Source organism: Panthera pardus, unplaced genomic scaffold (genome assembly GCF_024362965.1).
Source record: "Panthera pardus isolate Hobbes unplaced genomic scaffold, ASM2436296v1 HiC_scaffold_20, whole genome shotgun sequence".
Lineage (NCBI taxonomy): Eukaryota > Metazoa > Chordata > Mammalia > Carnivora > Felidae > Panthera > Panthera pardus.
In genome coordinates, this window is record NW_026526766.1 from 41,368,332 (window position 1) to 41,388,546 (window position 20,215).

The following is a 20,215-nucleotide window of genomic DNA, read 5'->3' on the forward strand; positions in this document are numbered from 1 at the left end:
AGAAACAGAAGCAAAAAAAAAAAAAAAAAAACAAGCTCAAATTGTGAATTGTGCAAAGTGTTACACGCAATAAAATGTGGATGTCATTCTTACTCCCGACATCTGGAGATAGTTTAGTATACCGATTTCCAGAAACCAAGCAATCGTCCAGGCTGACTAGCCCCGTTCATTCACAAATAAACAATTAATGAAATGGACAACTAATTTTCCAAGTGTTCATATTCATTAGGCTGTTTCCTGAAATTAAGTATCTGCCTCATGATATAATACTGTACACATTAAACAGTCTCATACCCCCACCCCTTCCCCAGCCACCTTTCTCTTATCAAAGGTACAGAACTAGGCATTTGTATTTCTCTTCACCTTCCTTTTATCACACTAAGACTTGAAAATTAAATTCCCTCAACTGTGCTGAATAAGTACCAAATATTAAAATATGAGGAAATCCACTCACCAATTCTTAGCAAGTACTTCTATTCTCATGGCTCCGTTGATTCACTAAATATTTATCAAACACCTACTATGCGGAAAACAGAATTCTAAACTCTGACCTGTAAACATAAATATGTCCTCAAGGAATTTACAACTGAGTAGGGAGATAATCCTGACCACAAATAACTATACTATAAAGTAGAATGTGATCAATGTGACAAGAGAGGCATAAACAAAATGCTTTAGGGTTCAGGGGAGAGAGACTACTTCTTCTGAGGTAATGAGAAAAGGCTTAGTGAAGGAGGTGGTTTAGAAGATGGATAGGCTTTCAAGAGGCACTGGACTCGAAGGTCCTCAAGGTCAGAGACCATGTCTTGTTTGACTTGGCATCACCCCCCACACCTAGCACAGTACTGGGCCGTCAGCACCATGAAAAAGCTATTTAACTGAATTCAACAAGCCAACGTGGGGAAAGAAGATCAGCCAAGAAGATGGACGAGTCCTGCTAATGGCTGTAAGACAGCATGGGCTTGCTCACAGACCATGGGCATTTTAGAAAAGAGAATATCTAAGAGCATAAGGTTATACAGATAGTGTAAAAAACAAATTCACACCAAAACAAAAGATAGCCAGCAAACTTTATATTAAAACTGTGAACCACAGGGAATATTGAGAATTTCCTAGCATATGAATACTACAATTAGTAGAACTGTACATCTATTGTTCCAGTTTAAGTAAGAATATATGTACTTTTATAATTTCAGAATGCAGAACACACCATAAAGAAAAATATAATACATTAAAGAAATAATTAGAAACCTACAAACTCTCTGACCATTACGTTGACAGTGTGCCTCGAAGGCCAAGAGAAGGTTCCATTACATGCGTGCAACCCAGAAAAAATGTTCCTTTAGCAAACTTTAAGCTTAAAAGAAAAATGAAATCAAAGAGAAAGGCAGCCCCAGATGCCATATGTTGTTCAAAATCAGTAGTGGCAGCAGGGTGTGGAGCATTCCACTACAACTACTCAGACTCCTCAGAACAGGTATTTATAACAAAAACAACACATACAGCTCTTCTGGAAAAGGAGATGAGCTTTTACCCTCTGTTTTTTAACTCCCTGTATTCTGTTCAAGCAGTACTGCTTGCTACCTTTTACTTAAGTGACAACGGACAAGTGTTAAGGGGGAGGCTCCTAGGCTTCTCACCATGGTTTAAGATCCCCTACATCCCTAAATATCCAACCATCAATTCAATTTTATGTGAGAAATTCCTGGTAACCAAGACAGCAAACTATAATTCCCTGGGATTTCCAAGAAGGAAAGGTGACAAGTATGCTTGTCATTGGACGTGTCAGGAAGGATTGCAAAATTTTCTGAGTTGTCTCAGATTCCAGACAGACTGTGTATTTCAAATTGTCTAGATGATATCATGTGACATGTGGCTTAACAACAACAAAAAAGTAATAGCCACAAAAGGGAGAGGGGTAGTACCTTATGGAAAAATGCCCCCAAAGAAAGGAAAGACTAATGAAAATAAATCCAGATTCCTGGTTCATGTGCCTCCAGAGCCAAAGCTAACAAAATGAGGCTCAAACCCAAATTACAGTGGTCATAACAACAACAACAACAACAGCAATAATAAAAGTATATATATATGTTTGGAATTGAAACCATGTTAAATTTGACTGTCACAAACTCTGAGAAAAAAATATTGGGGGCACACACACACACGTGGGATTTCAATGAATGAAACTGTAATAAAAATTGTTGGCCATTTGCCAAAACTTGGATATCTTTCCAGAATATTAATGTATGAACTTATTGGCAAAGATAGTGTCTTCCTCATCTCAGTTTCCCAAACTTTAGCATAGTGCCCAGCATAGAGTAGGCAATCAATATATGTATGTTTCAGGACCAAATTCAGTTCACTGTGATAACTTTAATTTTAAAAAGCTAACAAAACCACTTGGAAAAATTATTTTTTCCTAAAGGAACAATCCAAAGAACTCAACGTTATCAAGGTAAATGGCTTTACTACCCTAATTTATGGAGTTAAAAAATAAATTCTTCCCACCCTCAAACAAAGCTCTGTAGATACACAGTGGTGCCCCGAGCCAGGCAATATTTGCTGCTGGGCACAGGAATGACACGTACCAAGAGTGACAATACACAGCCTATCTTCAATATAGCAAGTAAGTTAGCCGGTCTCAAAATTCCTAAAACTCGCAATCTTAAGAGTTATTTCTCAAGCTCTTGCTATGGGTCAAGCACTAGGCTAAACATTTTATACTCATGTAAATACTTTAACATACATGAATTAGCTTTCATGATGACTGAACAAGATAGGTCCTATTATCATCTCCATTTTACAGATAAGGAAATTAAAGGTCAAAGAAATTAAATGGTTCAGCCAAGGCCTCACAGCTGGTCAATGAAAAAACTGGAATTCAAAACCAAGTCTGATGAGCTCAATAGTCACATTTGTCCAACTGTATTATACCAAGATAACTCCAATTAAGTTGGCAAATCTGGCAACCATGTCCAGTTAATGTCTCCACGACTATACTGAGCATGACTTCTTGGGCACATGTGGGAATTTTCAGTGGTTCTCCCTAGCAATTCATAGTATGCTTTCCTCCTGATTTGAATTATTCTGTCCCCACTGCCATTTATGCAAGTATTATTAGATCTCTGAGTAACCATATAGTAAACAGTTGCCACAAATAACATAACGCCAGTTATGTGAATGACAACAGGTACTTGTGAAAGGCTTAAATCATAGTGTTGGCACATCTGTAGCACCTATTCAAACAACCATATATTTAAGAATATGAAAATGAATATGGGGTCATGATGATCATTGATAAATGTAAATTTCATGGTCTATCTTCAAGTTCATTTTAACCTTGGCACTGCAGTGAAAATGAGGTTACTTATTCTATAACCAAAATGGAAAGAAAATGTAACACATCTAAATGTTTTGAGGATTAATAAGCAAAACCTAAAAATACATAAACAATAAAAAACAAAGACTCGCTTGATTTTTGGACCAAAATTGATGGTCAGATATAGCTTCTTTGCAAGATGCAAACTGAAAGTTAAAGCATTTTGGGCTTTAAAAAATGCAACTAAAAAGCATCATTCTAGGACAAATTATATTATGCTTCAGAAAGAATGCATTACCCAAAGAAAGCAAAGTAGAACAATATAAAAAGGATTATGAAAACAGCCTCTATTTCTAGATCAAAGTGGGGTTTACCCAGCCCACTCTCACCCAAGGGAATCCCACAAAGAGTTTTAGAACCATCCCCTCCAGGTTTTACCTATGGATGAACGACAAAACTGTGGGGTTATCTATAGGAGCTTCTGAGTACACAGCACATATGTATGGTCTCTGTGGCAGGCACAAAGATTACTAAAACCTTTCAGTTAATGAAGGGCCAGGTTCCAGGGTTTTACTGATGGTTCTCTGAAGCACTAACAGTTCTCAGCACTCAGTTTTATTTTATAACTTACACACATACATAGTACTTGTCATATTTCAGGTACTGTTTCAGGCATTATAAATTCATTCAATCCTCACAATTTATTTCAACTGTGTAGGACACGGGTATTATAATGCCTATTTCACAGACGAGGAGCCTGGGGGACAGAGAATTCAGTAACCATAGAATGCCTCACGGCTAGTACAAATGAATTCAAACTTAAACAGCCTGACTCTGGGGTCCATACTTTTTGTCATTATGACATGCTACCCTTTCCCAGTAATGCCAATAAAACCATTCCTGAACTAATCTCTAAAGTGAAGTGTCATTTTACAGTGACCAAAAGCAATTTTTAGGACTACCAACTTTTAAGACAGGCACCCTTCTAGCCAGGCCTGCTTATGGGAATCTTATCATCCCCAATCCCGTACTCAGTGTAGCACTACACTATCAGTGAGGCCAATGCCTTGGGGACCATCAAGACCAATCCTTCCCTGCCTTATGACCTCTATGGCTAGGGTCTGCTGGTTAGACACACTGTTTCTGTGATTTAAACCAGACCATCTGGCCTTGTTCTCTGAGCTGGGGCATGCCTAAAATGTTCAGATTGCATTTAACAACTTCTTTCTCTGGCCAAAGTTAAGCACCCAAGATATTCTACACAGATTTTGGTTCATTCTATAGTAACAGAGAAAGCTTCCTTTGAGATGAACTTTCTCATTATCATAGTCTGTTCATGGGATGATCCAGCAGGAGGGGAACATGGCAGTGGACTTGGGACATGACATCCAGTATAATGTTCAGAGGGCTCTCCTTATTTACAGAATGCAATCAGTAGGAAAGTTCTGTAAATTTCAATCTCAAAAAGGAGGAGAACCTCACATTACAATACTTCATAAACCCTACACAAATTCTTCCAAAACTACAAATCAAAGGTCAAGTTGAAGCAAGGAGTGAGAACATGGGGTGGAGAAAGGATGAGCCTTTCTACATGAGCCTTGACTATTCGATCACTTAAGTTATGCATTCTTAAAAAAAACAATTAATTCAGCTAGTACTTTAGGATGCTGTAATTCAATGCCTTCTACAGTTGATAGCTGACTAGTCTCAAAGGTAAAGAACAATAGTTGCAAGCTTATTTAGTTTTGAAGCTTTCAAGAAAGAGGTGCTCTTTCAAAACTCAACTGACTTTCAGGAAAGAAGAAACAACAATTTATCAGCAAAAATGTTCATCTACTGACATGGCAGCACATTTAATTGAATCACCAAAATTCCCAACTTTTTAGAAGGGAAGCAATTCAAAAAATTTTTAATTGAACATCTACCATGTCAGGCAAAAAGATCATTAAAGCGAGAAATACCATCTTAAAAAGGTAGATCAAGTGAGGCCTCAGAAGGGGGGGAAGAGAATACTTCAAGTGAATTACAAAAGTTGAAAGGAAGGGGTGGCTTTCATGGGGGGACAAGAGGAGAAAAATGAAACCAAACTGCTCAGCTAAAATGTTCACAGAAAAATTACTATGTATACTATTGGTGCTCTTCCCAAGAATATGAGAGGAAAATAAAGGAGCACAGAGCAAATTCAACACAATACTTTAGAAAAACAAGAATCATTTTCTTAAAAAAAAAAAAAAAAAAAAAAGGCTTCCTGACACACCAAATTCCCTGTGATTGCTGGGTGAAAACTATAACATAAAAACCCAGTCCATAAGTGCCAGAGGAAAAGAAACTTTCCCCAAATAACAAAATAAAAATAAACCTTCAGTTAAAATAATACATTACACACTGATGTAAACTGAAATGCTCTTGTCCATGGGTTGAGCTTATGAAACCCTTAAACATGAGCATGTAACACTAACAAACTATTTGACATTATTATTTGGGTTCAAAGACTCCCTTTCTCTAAATGTTTATAGCACCATACCAGTTATTTCAACTGAGCTGACACAATGAATTTCAAATGATCTAATACTTTTGACTTACCAGTGGATTAGCACATGATTACTCTGAGTAAAAGGATTATTATTACTGCTGCTCTAAGATATTAACACTTTCCGTAACACACTCTAAGGACGCTGTATAGATCACTAAAAAAATGTGACAAAATACATGGGGGAAAGGGGATTTTTAAAAAGGAAGGTGATAAGTGTTCTTCTCTTTTAGGTTTTCTTGCTCAGTGTAAGGTGGGCTTCTCAATGATAGAATCATCATTTTGCATGACACTTTCAGTGGTATACAAGTCACAAATAAGTAAGTCCAGTATTCAATGCACTTAAAAAATTAAGCCATGTGTGGCCTTCTTCCCATGATCAGGCTCCAAACAAAAACCCCCACTTTGTAATAGACAACTAATTCTCATGTAATGAATGACAGAACACAGCATTAATGTACTTAACAAGACAGAGCTAAATTCAATGAAGCTTGACGCCATTTATATGAAAAAGGGTTACATTTGTAGACAGAGCCAAAGGGAAAGAGGATAATTCTGAATTAAACAGCACCGCTTCTGCTCTGGTTTAGCCCTCTCACTGGAAATAAAGATCATAGCTAAAATAGGACCCTTAAAAAAGGCAGTGGCAAACAAAGCTAAATACCATCATATTAAATCCTAACTCTCACTGATGAAAAGGTAACAGCTAAAGGAGTTTGCTTAAAACCTCTATCGGCAAAAGTGCCATTTCTTTATAGCCTAATTCCTGGTCTATTACAAACATGTCCTTTCTCTACCAGATTCCATGATATGCAATTCAGCTGGTATGGAACACTGTCACAGAAAAAAACAGATAACCCAGATCATGTCTTACTGTCGATTAAATCTTGTGGATATGTCATTAAACCAAAAGATGTTGAAAGTAAGCCACGTGACAGAAAGTGAGTATGCTGAACAGATGCATTTAGATGACTTTTTTGAGAGTTTTAGTGTTACATTTACTCTGCTCCAACAAAAACAGTCAGAGAAGTCCTAAGGACACAAACTGTTGTGGAAGTGTATATATGTGTGGCTTTGTGTGGCCATCACAACAAAAAATATTTAAAAGCCTATGAGTAACATAATGCCAACTCTCTTTTTTTTTTCAGCATAAGTTCAGAAAATGAATTTTAAAGCAGAAAATGGATTAAAAACACAGCATATGCATGACACCAATCAAATAGTTAGATTCTAAAAACATTTTATCAATTATTGTAAGTAGATAAGAGAACATTTTAACTTCTCTAGCAGGTTTATGGTAAGAACACTGACCTAAATAGCACACTTTATGCATCTGGTGATATAACTTATTTCTTCAGGATGTTCTTACACACATGGAGGTAACACCACCTGGAACTGCTATACCTTGAAGCAGGGAAGCCTTGGGCTTCCTCTTCTCTCCCCTATCCACAGTGTTATCTGGTTCTGTTGTTGTCACAGAGCCAGGGAATGAAGCTCTTCCAGAAAACTTACCCAAGATCAAACTGTGCCTGGTGACAGCAGTGTCCAGGCCATAAGTAATGTTCAAAGGATTCAACAACGCCTGTGACTGATCATTCTCTTTCCCTTGCCATCACCTGCTGATTTTGTCCAGGTGTTTTATGGCTATCTTGAGGATCTGGAGAACAGACAGAGGGAAGACTTTGCCAATTTCTTTTGTCTGGGATTGTGAATTCCTTACACAGATGGCGGACAGCCTCAGCTCGGGGCAGCGCCAGGCTATATTGCCTTCAACCTCCAAAGGGAGAAACAGAGGGAGACATTATCTTCTCCCACAACACTGCCTGTAACATGTCTGTGGTTAGAAAACTGAGACAGCATGGCTTCACGGGGGGTAAAGTGAAGAAGGAAGAAAGTCAACAAATAACTTGAAAATATTTACTTGCTTGAGGTATTACTATGCATTTATTTACCAAGGAATCAAAACTGCTGGTCAGAAAGATGTTTCTGAGTAAATGTGCTTCTATCAAAGACTTATTACCCCAAGTTTCAGTTACTTTTTCGATTCTATATCAAAGTCATCAATTCTCCTAAAATTAAGCAAAATAGTGACTTCAAAAATCCAAGTCAACCCTTTTAAGCTATTATACTCCTGTGCTGGAAAGAAAATTGGATTGGTGTCTTACACTTACGCTGTCTAATATGTTAGCAACTGGCCATATGTGGACAATGAGCACTTGAAATGTGGCCTAGTCCAAACTGAGATGTGCTGTAAGTGTTAACAGACACTGGATTTTGAATAGTCAGTATGAAAAGAGAAATGTAAAATGTCTTAAGCGATATTCATATTAATTATATATTTTTATATCTAATGTACACGGACATGGTGATTTTTGATACATTTGATTAAATAATATAGACTATTAAAGTCAACCTAACCTGCTTCTTTTTACTTTGGTAATCATTACTAGAAAATTTAAAATTGTATGTAAAATGTTGGAGAGTCCTGGTCTACCATTAGGACTCTTGTCTTCTTCAGTCTGTTGTTGATTATTTGACAATGATCTTCTTTCTTAACTTTCTGAGCCTCATTACCTTCAAATGAGAGGGATGGAAATCAAGGATATAGATTCAAAATTTTACAGCTCCAAATACTGTAAAATTTTATTTGGTTATTTTTCAGATTCTCACTCCTAAAATCCATGGTCCATTTTCATTTGGGCCCGCTCTAAAGAAGCAGTGAAGAACAAACAATAGGAAACAGGCTTTATTCGTTATTTAATTAAAGAACCTACAGCTCACTTTGATGATTCTTTTTAACTGAAGTTTTTCAGAATGATTTGCATAATGTTTTTTAATGTAGGCAAACTTATTAATCACAAGAGTCCCATCAGTGACTAACAACTCAAGATCATGCATAAAATAAAAAAAAAATATCTGTGCCCTGGATGGATATGGATTTATAAAGTAATGAACGGAGCTGCTTGTTTTGTGAATTCAAACTTACTATCACAGGTACATGTGATTGTAATTCATCTGGTAAGAAGGCTATAGATATCCTCTACAAAGTCCTCAGAAAAGCGTTAGTGGTTTCTCTACTAAATCATAGGAGGTATATCTTAAATTACAAGGTGTGGCTGATCCCTCTTGGAGGCGCATTTTTTGAAGCAATAGCTCCACCAATCTCATCAGTTATTCCTAACTTTGTGATAATTCACGAAACACCTCCTCACATAGCTCTTGGGTGGCCAGGCCCAGAGCAAGGAGATTTTTAGGAGCCTAATGCTTCTACAACTTATACTAACTGTTGGTGTTATGTGATTAAAACAGGACTAAGGATGAAGAATCTGAAGAACACCAATTTCAGGTAATAATTTAAATATGTAATTCTGCACTATTATTTCTCTACTATTACAGAATGATGAACAACTTCATTCTCTAAGTTCCTTCATAGGAATAAACATTTTATTTTACAGTTATGTTGAGAGTTTGACTCAGTTTGCATCCTGAGTGGGAGAAAGGAGATGGAAAACAGGAGAAGGAGATTAAACGTAGGGCAGAAATTCAGGATCTGTTTAATACATGTATTTTTACCAAAATGATGGTGAAACTGAAGCCCATATCCTGGCTCACTGAAAGCCTTGCTGGAGTATGTTACTGTATGTTTAAAACACACCTACACACACCCCTCATTTATGGATATATTCCAGTAAACGAGACAGAAGGAGTAGTCAGGTCTGCCATAAGAAATTGAAAGTGCAGCATACAAGTGTCAGGAGTTACAAACTGGGAGAGAGAGGAAAGAGCATATTGTACCAGACTGAGTTATTTCCTGGTGTGATGGGTTTAAAATCCCAATACATAGTTAGCAGAAAGGAGCTACCAGTGAATTCTGTTATATTCTATATTTCCAACGGGAGGAATGCAAGAAATGTAGAAACTTTTGACAGGAATGAAAGATCAAAGTAAAGAGCTCAGGCAGATAGGTGCAAGTGAAAAGTTAGAACGGTGTGGCCTCAGGGCACCTGGGTGGCTCAGTGGTTAAGCGGCTGACATGGACTCAGGTCATGATCTCAGGGTTCGTGGGTTTGAGCCCTGCATCGGGATCTGTGCTGACAGTGCAGAGCCTGCCTGGGATTCTTTCTCTCCACCACCCCCCTCTGCCCCTCCCTGACTTGTGCTTTCTCTCTCTCAGAATAAACTTAAAAAAAAAAAGAATGGTGTGCCCAAAGTTAAGGAGTCTGCAGAGAAAACTGAATGGCTTAAACAATCACACTCTGTTAAGCATTTCAGCGGATCATTTTAAAATGTCAATGTTACAAGGCTACATGTATAGCTGATTTTAAGGATATACAAATAAAATATCAATTGCAAATAAACTTATATATAAATAAAACATTATTTGCTTTTATAATTATTCCTAATGTTTAACAGATACATACTAAAGTGAGGCTGAATTAATTCATAGTCGCTCTTTTCTTGGCTAATACCAGATGCATGTGGGCTATACTGAGAATGGCTCTTACCAAAAGCCTTTGAGAAAATCAAAGTAAACCAGTTTTGAGCTCTATCATGCATGCAAGATGAAAAGGATTCAGTAGAAAGCAAAGAAATAAACAGGGAGGGGCATCATCTTAGAAAATGGTTTACTACATCTTTGTTGAAGGTTTTTTAAATAACATGATTTGCTTAAATGTTAAACTTGGGAATCCTATGATTTCAAAAGATCATCTTATTCAATATTAAGTTTTATTAGCCTATCTGAAAGTTTCTTAAGATATACCAAATTTCTTTTAAAAATATTTTAAAATACTACTTAAAACTCTTAAAAACTGTGTTTAAAAAAAATCTTATTTCTTCACAGCAAGGAGCTTCCAGAAACACTAAAATGTTCTTGCCCTCTAAATGTTTGAGAATGGTCTCTTCATGTGTTATTAATAATACAAAGTATTCATATTAATGGGCATACAATGAATATTCAGTTGCACGTGGGCTCATACCACAGGGATATCAAACCAAAACCCACCTTTACTTATATTTGCCTGACATATATTAGCATAACTACCTGACGATACCAATTGTTCTGTGGCTTATCTTATATACAGAGTTATATAAATGCTCACAATGGCAACAAAAATAGATATAGAAATACCTGTAATTTTAAAGGGAGGCAAGAAAAAGTGCTCACACAACATAAAAGTTAATTTTACATTAGTATCATTAATATTATACTCACAATGTAACAGCCAAATAAACCTTGTGCTTTAAAAACAAATCAGGTCACTTGAGCTGCCTGCTGCATTCTGCTAAGAAAGCAAAACCTACCATGCATGGCTAGTGTTGACACTCTTTCTCAATGACTTTTATTGTCTCTGGTCAACTTTTAAATCTTCCTTTTCCATATCTTCAACTAGAATCCCTCACTCGTAGAAAGTTACATTAGTAGCATTAGGTACACATAAAGACTTTAAGGAATGGTACTAAAGAAAAGTTATACATTTTTAAAGTCATGGTTATTTCCCTAGTTTATTTGGGTATTTAAGTTTTTTCTTTACATTCAAAAAGTATTACTTGGAGAATGGTCTTTGTGTGGCTGGAAATTAGAATACACACAAGATAGTTTTTCAAGGCCAGCAAGCACTTACTTCCTAACCAAATCCCCCACTTCCTTTGCTAGCTAAACATAACTCCTTTAAATGTGTACATCCTTTAAAAAGTTAGAAGGGAGCACCTCTCATGTAATAGCAGGCAGCTGGGAAGCCAATTGGTGCAGTCCGCGTGCACATTTTAGAAAGCAGCTCTTTAACATTCAATAACTAAGTGGTAATTGGGCACAGAAACATAAACTGTCAAACTGAATCAAAACCCCTTTGCTTTTCAGAGTATTATTTGTAAGATTATACTAGAATTAAATTTGAACATGCATCCACCCTATGCATTCAGTCAAATTATGAAACAAGAAAAAAAACTGCTGTGCTTTCTTTGGATAAAATTAATGTCAGCTTTGTGTCCTTAAACCAGACCCGATCGGGAAATGAAATATGTTTAGTCCTGAAATAGTTGTGGTAATTCAATCCCTGCACTCTCCTTATTTTCTTGATGACAAAGAAAAACTCCCAACTGGCAGGGCCACCTGCACTGATTACTCCTCCATCCACACCCACAGAATATGAAAATGAGCCAATGATCATTAACCTTAATTTCTTCTAACATAAACCTCGGCTCTTTTTCAGTCTTGCTACTCAGGGAACTCCCCTGAGATAAAGAAAAGGGGTGGGGGGGGGCGAAATAAGGAAATAGGGAGTGAAAGCTCAGAGCAAAGGGGGAGGAAAGCAAATGAAAAATGGAATCCACTGGCTTTTAAAAACTGCACAGCTGGCTTATTAAACTTCATACAGCAAAGATGTTACAAAGATAAAGAGATTCTGAGGCATCACCACTCTCCAGATAGAATACTTTCCTGTCCAACCCTCTCCTTCAGAGCGAACAATAAGAAAGGATGCTTCCTCTCCACCCTCTCACTCCTCCTGCATCTCACTCCTCCACCTAGACATCACTACAGAAAGAGAGTAAGCAATAAAAGACAGGTCTGGACAGCAGGAATGCAGGTGTGGCTGTAAGATCTCCAGGATGAGGACCAAAGGGCCTTAACAGCCAGGGGAGAGATTTCCAAGGTGAGCACTTCAAATACAGTGTTGAATGCATCACACCTTCTGGTCATTCACATTCAAGTATCACCAACTGGAATCATTTTAATTCAAGCTGTGTGGGGCTAGATCCCACTGGCATTACATCATCTTCTAATGGATGAGGAGCTAGTTGGGGGCTCCAAAAAGAAACACAACCAGGAGGGGAACAGGAAAATTTCAGAAATAACCGTCTCTTTTGCACAGATGTGTATACTGGAAATTATCTTGTTATGTTTGCCTACAGACCTAAGCAGATTGCCCAAAAAGATTGTAAGACCATGAAAATGAAGAACATATCAACATATCAATGTACACAACTACACATAACCCTCTGTAAAGCATTCGTGAAGCTGGAAGAAAAACAAACTTTAAAAATCACTGCATTGCTAAGTGAAAGCAAAAGGTCCTTAAAATGTGTTTTTTCCATTCGAAATATTGAAGGCAAAAGTATAGAAATGCTTAAAGAAGTTAACAAAAGTAAATATTACCTGGAAATGTATGACAAGATGTGTGCTGTCTACTCAACATAGGTAGACAGAGAACAACTTTGATCACACACTTATCTCATTATTTCAGATTTCAAATCAAGTAGCAGCCACAAGGAGGGTGAGGCAGAAAGTCAGAAAAAAACAAAAACAAAAACCTGGCTACAATTTGGTACTGGATTCCATGGCACAATTTAAGCGAAAACCTGGCTCGAGGTTGCTCAGTGTTCACTGTCTTCTTGCTTAGCCTACCAACCATAAAAGGCAAGTGCCTATATACACCTTTCCTTCTGTCTTTCTCTCCTTCATCCCCCCACTGGCACTCAGGCTATCAAAGGTCAATGGTCCTCTCTGGAAGTGGGGACAGAGTACTGGAGTATTTGCTGTCATGAGTCATCTTAATAGATACTCTAGCGACTGTTTGTGACCCAGCAGTGAGCCAAGATAGCAGGGCTTTTAATAAAGCAGCACTTTTGCACACTCACAGCCTGGTTAATTTAATACCTGCCGCTTGTTTACCAAACAGCGCAGGCATGTCTCCGTGTCGATAACTTCCCAGTGACAGTGAGGCGACTGAATCTGGGCACGGAACAGATGCACCTTTTTACGCTCTGTTAAACCGTGTCACAGACTACAGCCCCTGAGCGCATTCCTTTATTTATGCTGCAGCCAGTTGAGCTAATTGTCAGAGACAGACCTGGTTCTAATTCTGCAGAGTCCAGCAACTACAAAAGTCTATGTGCTGGGGCATGAATGGTGCAGAACTCTCTTAAAAGAGCTTAAAAATAAGGGGGTAGAAGTTTAATGTGCCAATATTTTACCTAGAGAGACTTCAAAAATGTCACATATCTCAACAGTAGGTCTAAAGGGGTGGGGACAAAGAAAAAGCATCACTAGTGTTTAAATGAAGTAGAGGAAAGCAAATGTTAAAGCAAACACCTATGTACAGAGAACACAACAGAGCAGAGACACATTCATCTTTCAGATGATGGTTTAGGACTGCGCAGTTGTAAAATATTCACAAGCTTAAAAATCTACCTGATCAGAAGCCAATATTCAATGCAGCTCACACCAACAGTTCTGCACAATACCAAGACTGACCATTTCAGATACTATGATGCAAGCCCATTAATAACACTAAAATTACAAGAAAGACGGGTCCCTTATTCATCCAGCCATACAACTTCAGTCTGCTTGATTGTGTGTGGACAAAGGAACTCACATTTATTGTTCTTCTCACACCCTGTAGTATTAGAAGTGTTTCCTATTAGCTGTAATACCATACTCGTATTTTATCAGTAGCAAGAGTTCACTCCAGTTAAAGTTCTTCACCCGTCATCGGCATTTTTCAGCAAATTAATGTCTTTTACTTGCATGACTTCTCTTCATATTATAATTTGGGGTTTAAACGGATCATAATACTTTACAGAAAAGAAAAAGAGAAAAAGAGCTCAGTGTTGATAATTTTTACTACTTACGACTAAATGACCTCAACTGAGGAATAAAAAATTAAGTCATTTGTCTTATGAGGTACAGAGGACATTTTATGGTGTACAATTTAGCTAATAATGGGTTGGGGCCAATCCTTAACAAGTCACATGTTTCCATTGTCCCTTCACCCCCTGCTTATGTTTTTACCACATCCTAACAAAAACATGACCAGAACTGGTGAAAAACATACGGTTCCAACTAATGAATCACATACTTTCCCGCAAGTACAGTAAGTACTACCAGCTGTGTGACAGTCTTGCTCTGGCAGTAGAACCAGCGTAGAACAAGCCGGCCCATCTGAAAGCAGCTGTATTGAAAAACCACAAGCAATATAAGTGTGTCTGCCTTCTCAGAGCGGCTTTGTCTCTGTTCTGTCCCTAGAACGTGCCAGCCATCTTGTTTAGAGAAAGTTTCAGAAATTTCAGAGGTGAGACAAAAATCCACAAATTCAAAAAACTTAAGTTTTTAGAAAGTATTGTTACTTTGTCAAGTGGAATGCTGCAAGAGACAATTAAAAAAATATACTTCTTTCCCACATCCATCCTCCAATGTGTATCTTTGGGGACTTGCCTTTAGACTAAAGATTGTGCATATCCATGTATGTAAATAAGGAAGGTGGGAAGCGGGAGGAGGACCACAAGATCCAGCTACTTACAGACAGGCTGATGGACGCACACGAACACATACAAACACACACGCAGAGCAATTCACAGATTATCAACTTATGCCACGAGCTACTACAAAAATTCAAACCTGCCATTTATACAACAATAAGCTTCATTTGTAACCACAGAGCATTCTGAAAAAATTCCCTGGCAAACCCCAGATATTTTTACACAAATGAACTTTTCCTTTCTGTGAAACAACATTCAAACGGATAAACATTACTGCTAAAGAGAAAGAAAATCCAGCAGCATTAGTCTAGCAATGTAAGATGTAAGTGGAAATGGTAAGATTTTTTAACCTTTATAGTGTGCGAAGGCAATAGCTAATAAAATTTTACCAACATTATCAAGTGATCAGTAGCTTTTATGTAGCACACAAGGACCATTTCAGGCTTGCTCTGAGGGGGAAAAAAAAGAAAAAAAAAAAACAAAAACCCAGAGTTGACATTCTTGGCTTTTCCAAAGTCTCAATGAGGAAAAAAAAAAAGAGGTGAAATTATCTTTTTTCTTTTTTTTGCCAAGTGTTGTAAATACTGGGAAATCACATGTAAGTACTAACAGGGAACGTTTGCTTTTGATGTCTGATTTTATCAATTAATTTAGCCAAACACATTTTTCTGAGCTTAATTGTAAAGATGCTTCCTCCAGTAAGAACTCAATACAAAAGTTATATTAACATATCTTTTCTTTCTGTTTATACCTCAGTTCTATGAATAATATTTGTTTTTTTAGTGAAGCTATTATCAATGAAATACTTAAACAATGGTCAGACGATTCATTACATTAACAGAGAAATCCTTGGCCCTTAAAAGCGTTTACATGCTTTCTGAGTGAATTTTGCTGTGTCTGTGTTTAGGGGAGTTCAGGGCCGAGTTGGTCAAAGTAAAGTGTCAGGTTGAGTCCAGAAGTCATATCTATCCATATGGTTGGATTAAGCCAAATATAAGGGCAGGGATGAGAGTACCAATAGTATTGGGGAAAGAGCAAATGACAGACATACATTCAAGCATGAAGAACGAGACTTTTCAAATATTCACTAAAATACGAATTTGAAAAATAGTATGCTGATAAATAAATAAGACATACTTTTTTTTAATAACCACTTTGTAGCACTCTTAGTTCATATTAAATCTACTAAAGCATGCTAGTCTATGAAGGAAACAATCCAAAACTGGATTATGATATTACATAATGAAATCTATCAAAAAAGAACTAATATGGTTAAGTCAAACATGATAAAATTACTAAGGAATCATTAAAACTCATAGTAATTAATTTAATGATAGAGACAGATAATTACAATATACTAATAAGCAAAAAGCAGCTTATGAAACAGTATACATAGTGTGACCCTAATTTTATTTTTAAAATGAATGCAAGAAAAAGGATAAAACAGAACTATTGACATTGTTGTTAAACTCCATTTTCTAAATTGTTTGTTTAGCATATATAAATTACACACAAGAAAAATAAGTTCCAAGGTTTTCCTCCAGTGTGATAAATTTGATAATTAAGAAATCTAGAACTAAGGGTGCCTGGGTGGCTCAGTTGGTTAAGTGTCCGACTTTTGATTTCAGCTCAGGTCATGATCTCACGGTTCATGGGATAAAGCCCCGCAAGAGTGCAGAGCCTGCTTGGGATCCTCCCGCTCCTCTTTCTCTCCGCTCCTCCCCATGCTCGCTCAAGCTCTCTTTCTCTCTCAAAATAAATAAACATTAAAAAAAAAAAGAGAAAAATCTAGTAATTAGACTTCTGGTCTTCACTAGTAGTTACACTTCAAAACTATGCACTGTGAAAACTGTGGAGCTTTTCCCAAAAAAAAAATGGGTTTCTTCGAATAATTTTTTAAAGACCACATTTATCATTTATGTGTGTATTTTCTTTGTAAAATCTAAAGTACTATATTTACTTATGTCCTTCCTGCCCCAATTTCCCAAAAGTATACTTTCACAATTTGAGCTACACACTAGCCTTTTACAAAATTAATGAACCATAGATCTAAATCTTCACCTTTCTAATAAAAATAATACCTTTAAATAGCACCTCTTACTGCCAGAGCACTTCCATAAAATAAAAGCCCATGCCCACCAGTGAAACACCATTCCTTCATCCTTAACCACAGCAAGCTGTCCTGCAGAATCCAATCCAGGGGTCTTGGGAGTATGTGACACCCTAATGGATCAATACCACAGAACAAATCTATAAAATATGATAATCCAGGTTGAAATATGGCAGAAATAGCTAAATTAACAACCATACTCTTGTAACATAGAACTTAGAATCATACCCAGTAACTGGGAGGATTTATTCTTAAAGAAACATTCAAAGTTTTTCATTCTATGATTTCTGAGAGGGCTAGTATGGACTCAGTTGGCAAATATTCATTGACCAATTACCACGGCCTAGCATTGTGTCCAGGCCCAGGTTTGAACAAATATAAAGAGAGGCTATTATGAGCTTCTGCCATCAATAATTTGACACACTGTCTAGGTGTCTGGAAATGCACAGAAACGTTCCAGGGAAACAAAGGAAAGGCACTAACTCATCTGAGGCTTTGAAAAGACTTCAGGAAGAAGTACAACTTTCTGGCAGGAGAAGGAATAGGGAAGAAGGCAGACAACATGGGAGAGCACTCTACGGTGAAATACCACAGAATCAGCAGACAACTATAAGCTGGTCTGTGTTGTTGGGGCACAAGGAGACAAGACCAGAGTTGGAAAAGGAGGCAGGGTCTACTTAGGGAGGATCCTTTTAAAGACCTCTGAAGTCCGCTTTATTTAATTACACTGTGAAAACTATTCAAGCTCCATTGCTCCATTCTCCAGAGTCAGGGCTACCTGCTTCATCAGGATGGTGGGAGGTGGGTGGAGACATGGGGACTGCGACAAAAGAAATCGTTCCTTTCTTTTAACTCCTTTAAAAAAAATTTTTTTTAAGTTTACTTTTTTTTGAGAGAGAGAAAGAGAGACAGAGAGAGAGAGAGAGAGAGAGAGTTTTGGGGGGAGAGTCAGAGAGAAAGGAGAGGGGCAGAGAGAGAAGAAGAGGGAGAGAGAATACCAAGCAGGCTCCACCCTGTCAGCACAGAGCCTAACACAGGGCTGGATCCCAGGAACCATGAGATCGTGACCTGAGCCAAAATCAAGAGTCAGACTCCCAATTGAGCCACCCAGGCACCTCAGCTTCCTTTTTATTTCAAAAAACACACTGACTGAACACCTATGTGCCAGATACTGTTTTCGATACTGAAAACTCTGGAATAAACAGTCCTGCTCCTTGATCCTCAAGGAGCTCACTTCTGTGGATCCCTCGTTAGCTAATAATCTCTTTAAAAGCATAAACAAAAAAACCTGACATGGCTCTCTATGTCTTTTGGAGCCTGAAAGCAAAGAAAGACAAAGATAAAAAGAATATGCATATGTAAAAAGCACAATATTCCCAAATCATTTTAACGGTCACATTCTGTCAGAGTGATGAAATCATAATTAAGGAAACAATTTGTCAAGATATTGCTAATTGCAGATATTAGCATATCGGACCAATCAAATCTTGGAAAAATTATTCTCTTCATATGGTAACAGGTACAACCAATTCATATAAGCCACAACACAGTGTACACTTAGGTCTAGACCAAACCTCTGTTCATCCATTATTTTGGGGATATGCTGCCATATCTTTGGCTGAGACACAATCCAAAGGCACCATTTCATGCATTTAATTCATAAGATAACAGATAAAAAACACTGTGATACAAATTTTGACACCAGTCAAATTTTAGCACCAACATTTATGCACAAGTCTATACCCTATAAAAGCCACTTTTTCAATAATTCCTAACGCAATACCCTGGGGGAAAACAATATAATCGAGTTTTATAAGAGAGAGGTTTCTTAATACCAGCTGGTAATATTTGGGCCCTGAAGCATGAGAACTGATCATATTAAAATCCAGATACTAGCTATTATATCTAAAATTGTTGCTTCATTCATATTTAGCATGAAGAGGAGTCTATCTAAAGCAGGCTCTATTTAATACAATGTGGTTTTAATTGGAGTCTGTTTTAGATGAGCCACCTGTATTTCATCTTTTTAAAATTATCCATAATTTTCTGCACAATTTGCCTCTGCAACATAACGAATAGCAGTTAGTTATAGATTATTGCCATTGTTTAGATGTCTAAAAAAGAGAAGGCAAAAGTCTCTATTTACTGAAACACAATGGCCCCATACCAAAGAACAAAACTAGGGTTCTGCTTCTGTTCCAGCACATGGCTGAACAAAGGCGTGTGTGTATATATATATATATATATATATATATATATATATATATATATATATATGAAATTATTACTGAGCCTTAACTAGAAAGATAACAAATAAAAGCCCTATTATTCTTGCTTGCTTCATTATGGCTACTCTTAAACCTAGTGCTACAATAACTAAAATCTCACTTTGTTTTCTATTCAAAAAAAGCCTCTTTTTCTTTGTAAATATTTCTAACCCTGGACAGTCCACTGCCACCAACTACCTCATATAACTTTGTTTTTTTGTTTGTTTGTTTGTTTTATTAGCGCTATGGCTCTACTTTACAATTATTTTTACTTAAATATATCTGTGATTTGTTCCCAGCTAAAACCATTCAAAAACTTTACATGATGTCGCTATTTTCTAGGATATTTTCCATCTTCATTGTTTTTATCTGCCTGATAATTATTAAAGTGTTCTGAAATATAGTATATCACAACATCGTAACAACGATGCCAATACAGATCCACATAAACAGCAATTCGCAAATTAAAGGATATTTGCATGATGCTGATAAGAAGAACCATACAACAAAGAAAATACCTAAAATGCAACTTCCAAAGATGATTCTTCATTTAATCTATTCTGAATTACCAAAAATGTACCCCAAAGTCAAACCAAAGTTGAAATTTCAGTGGGAAACAAATATATTAAAACTGCTTTTCATCACATGCCAACCTTGAGCCTGCTCTATAGGCTATTTAGCAGGGGATAAAGTATTAGAATCTACACTTAAATGTGCTACCCCAAATTTTC

General features: G+C 37.0%; 1 protein-coding gene across 16 annotated transcripts in view; it reads right to left on the reverse strand.

Annotated features, from left to right (window-relative positions):
• The window catches only part of BNC2 (basonuclin 2), a 436,316-nt gene that overhangs the window by 188,137 nt on the left and 227,964 nt on the right, over window positions 1-20,215 (reverse strand). Inside the window, exon 1 of one of the 16 annotated variants that reach the window (XM_019415434.2) lies at window positions 7,362-7,493. The exons of the other annotated variants lie outside the window; for them this stretch is intronic. The gene's annotated coding sequence lies outside the window, so the exon portion shown is untranslated. Of the gene's footprint in view, window positions 1-7,361; window positions 7,494-20,215 lie in introns of those variants that run through there. 16 annotated transcript variants of the gene reach the window in all.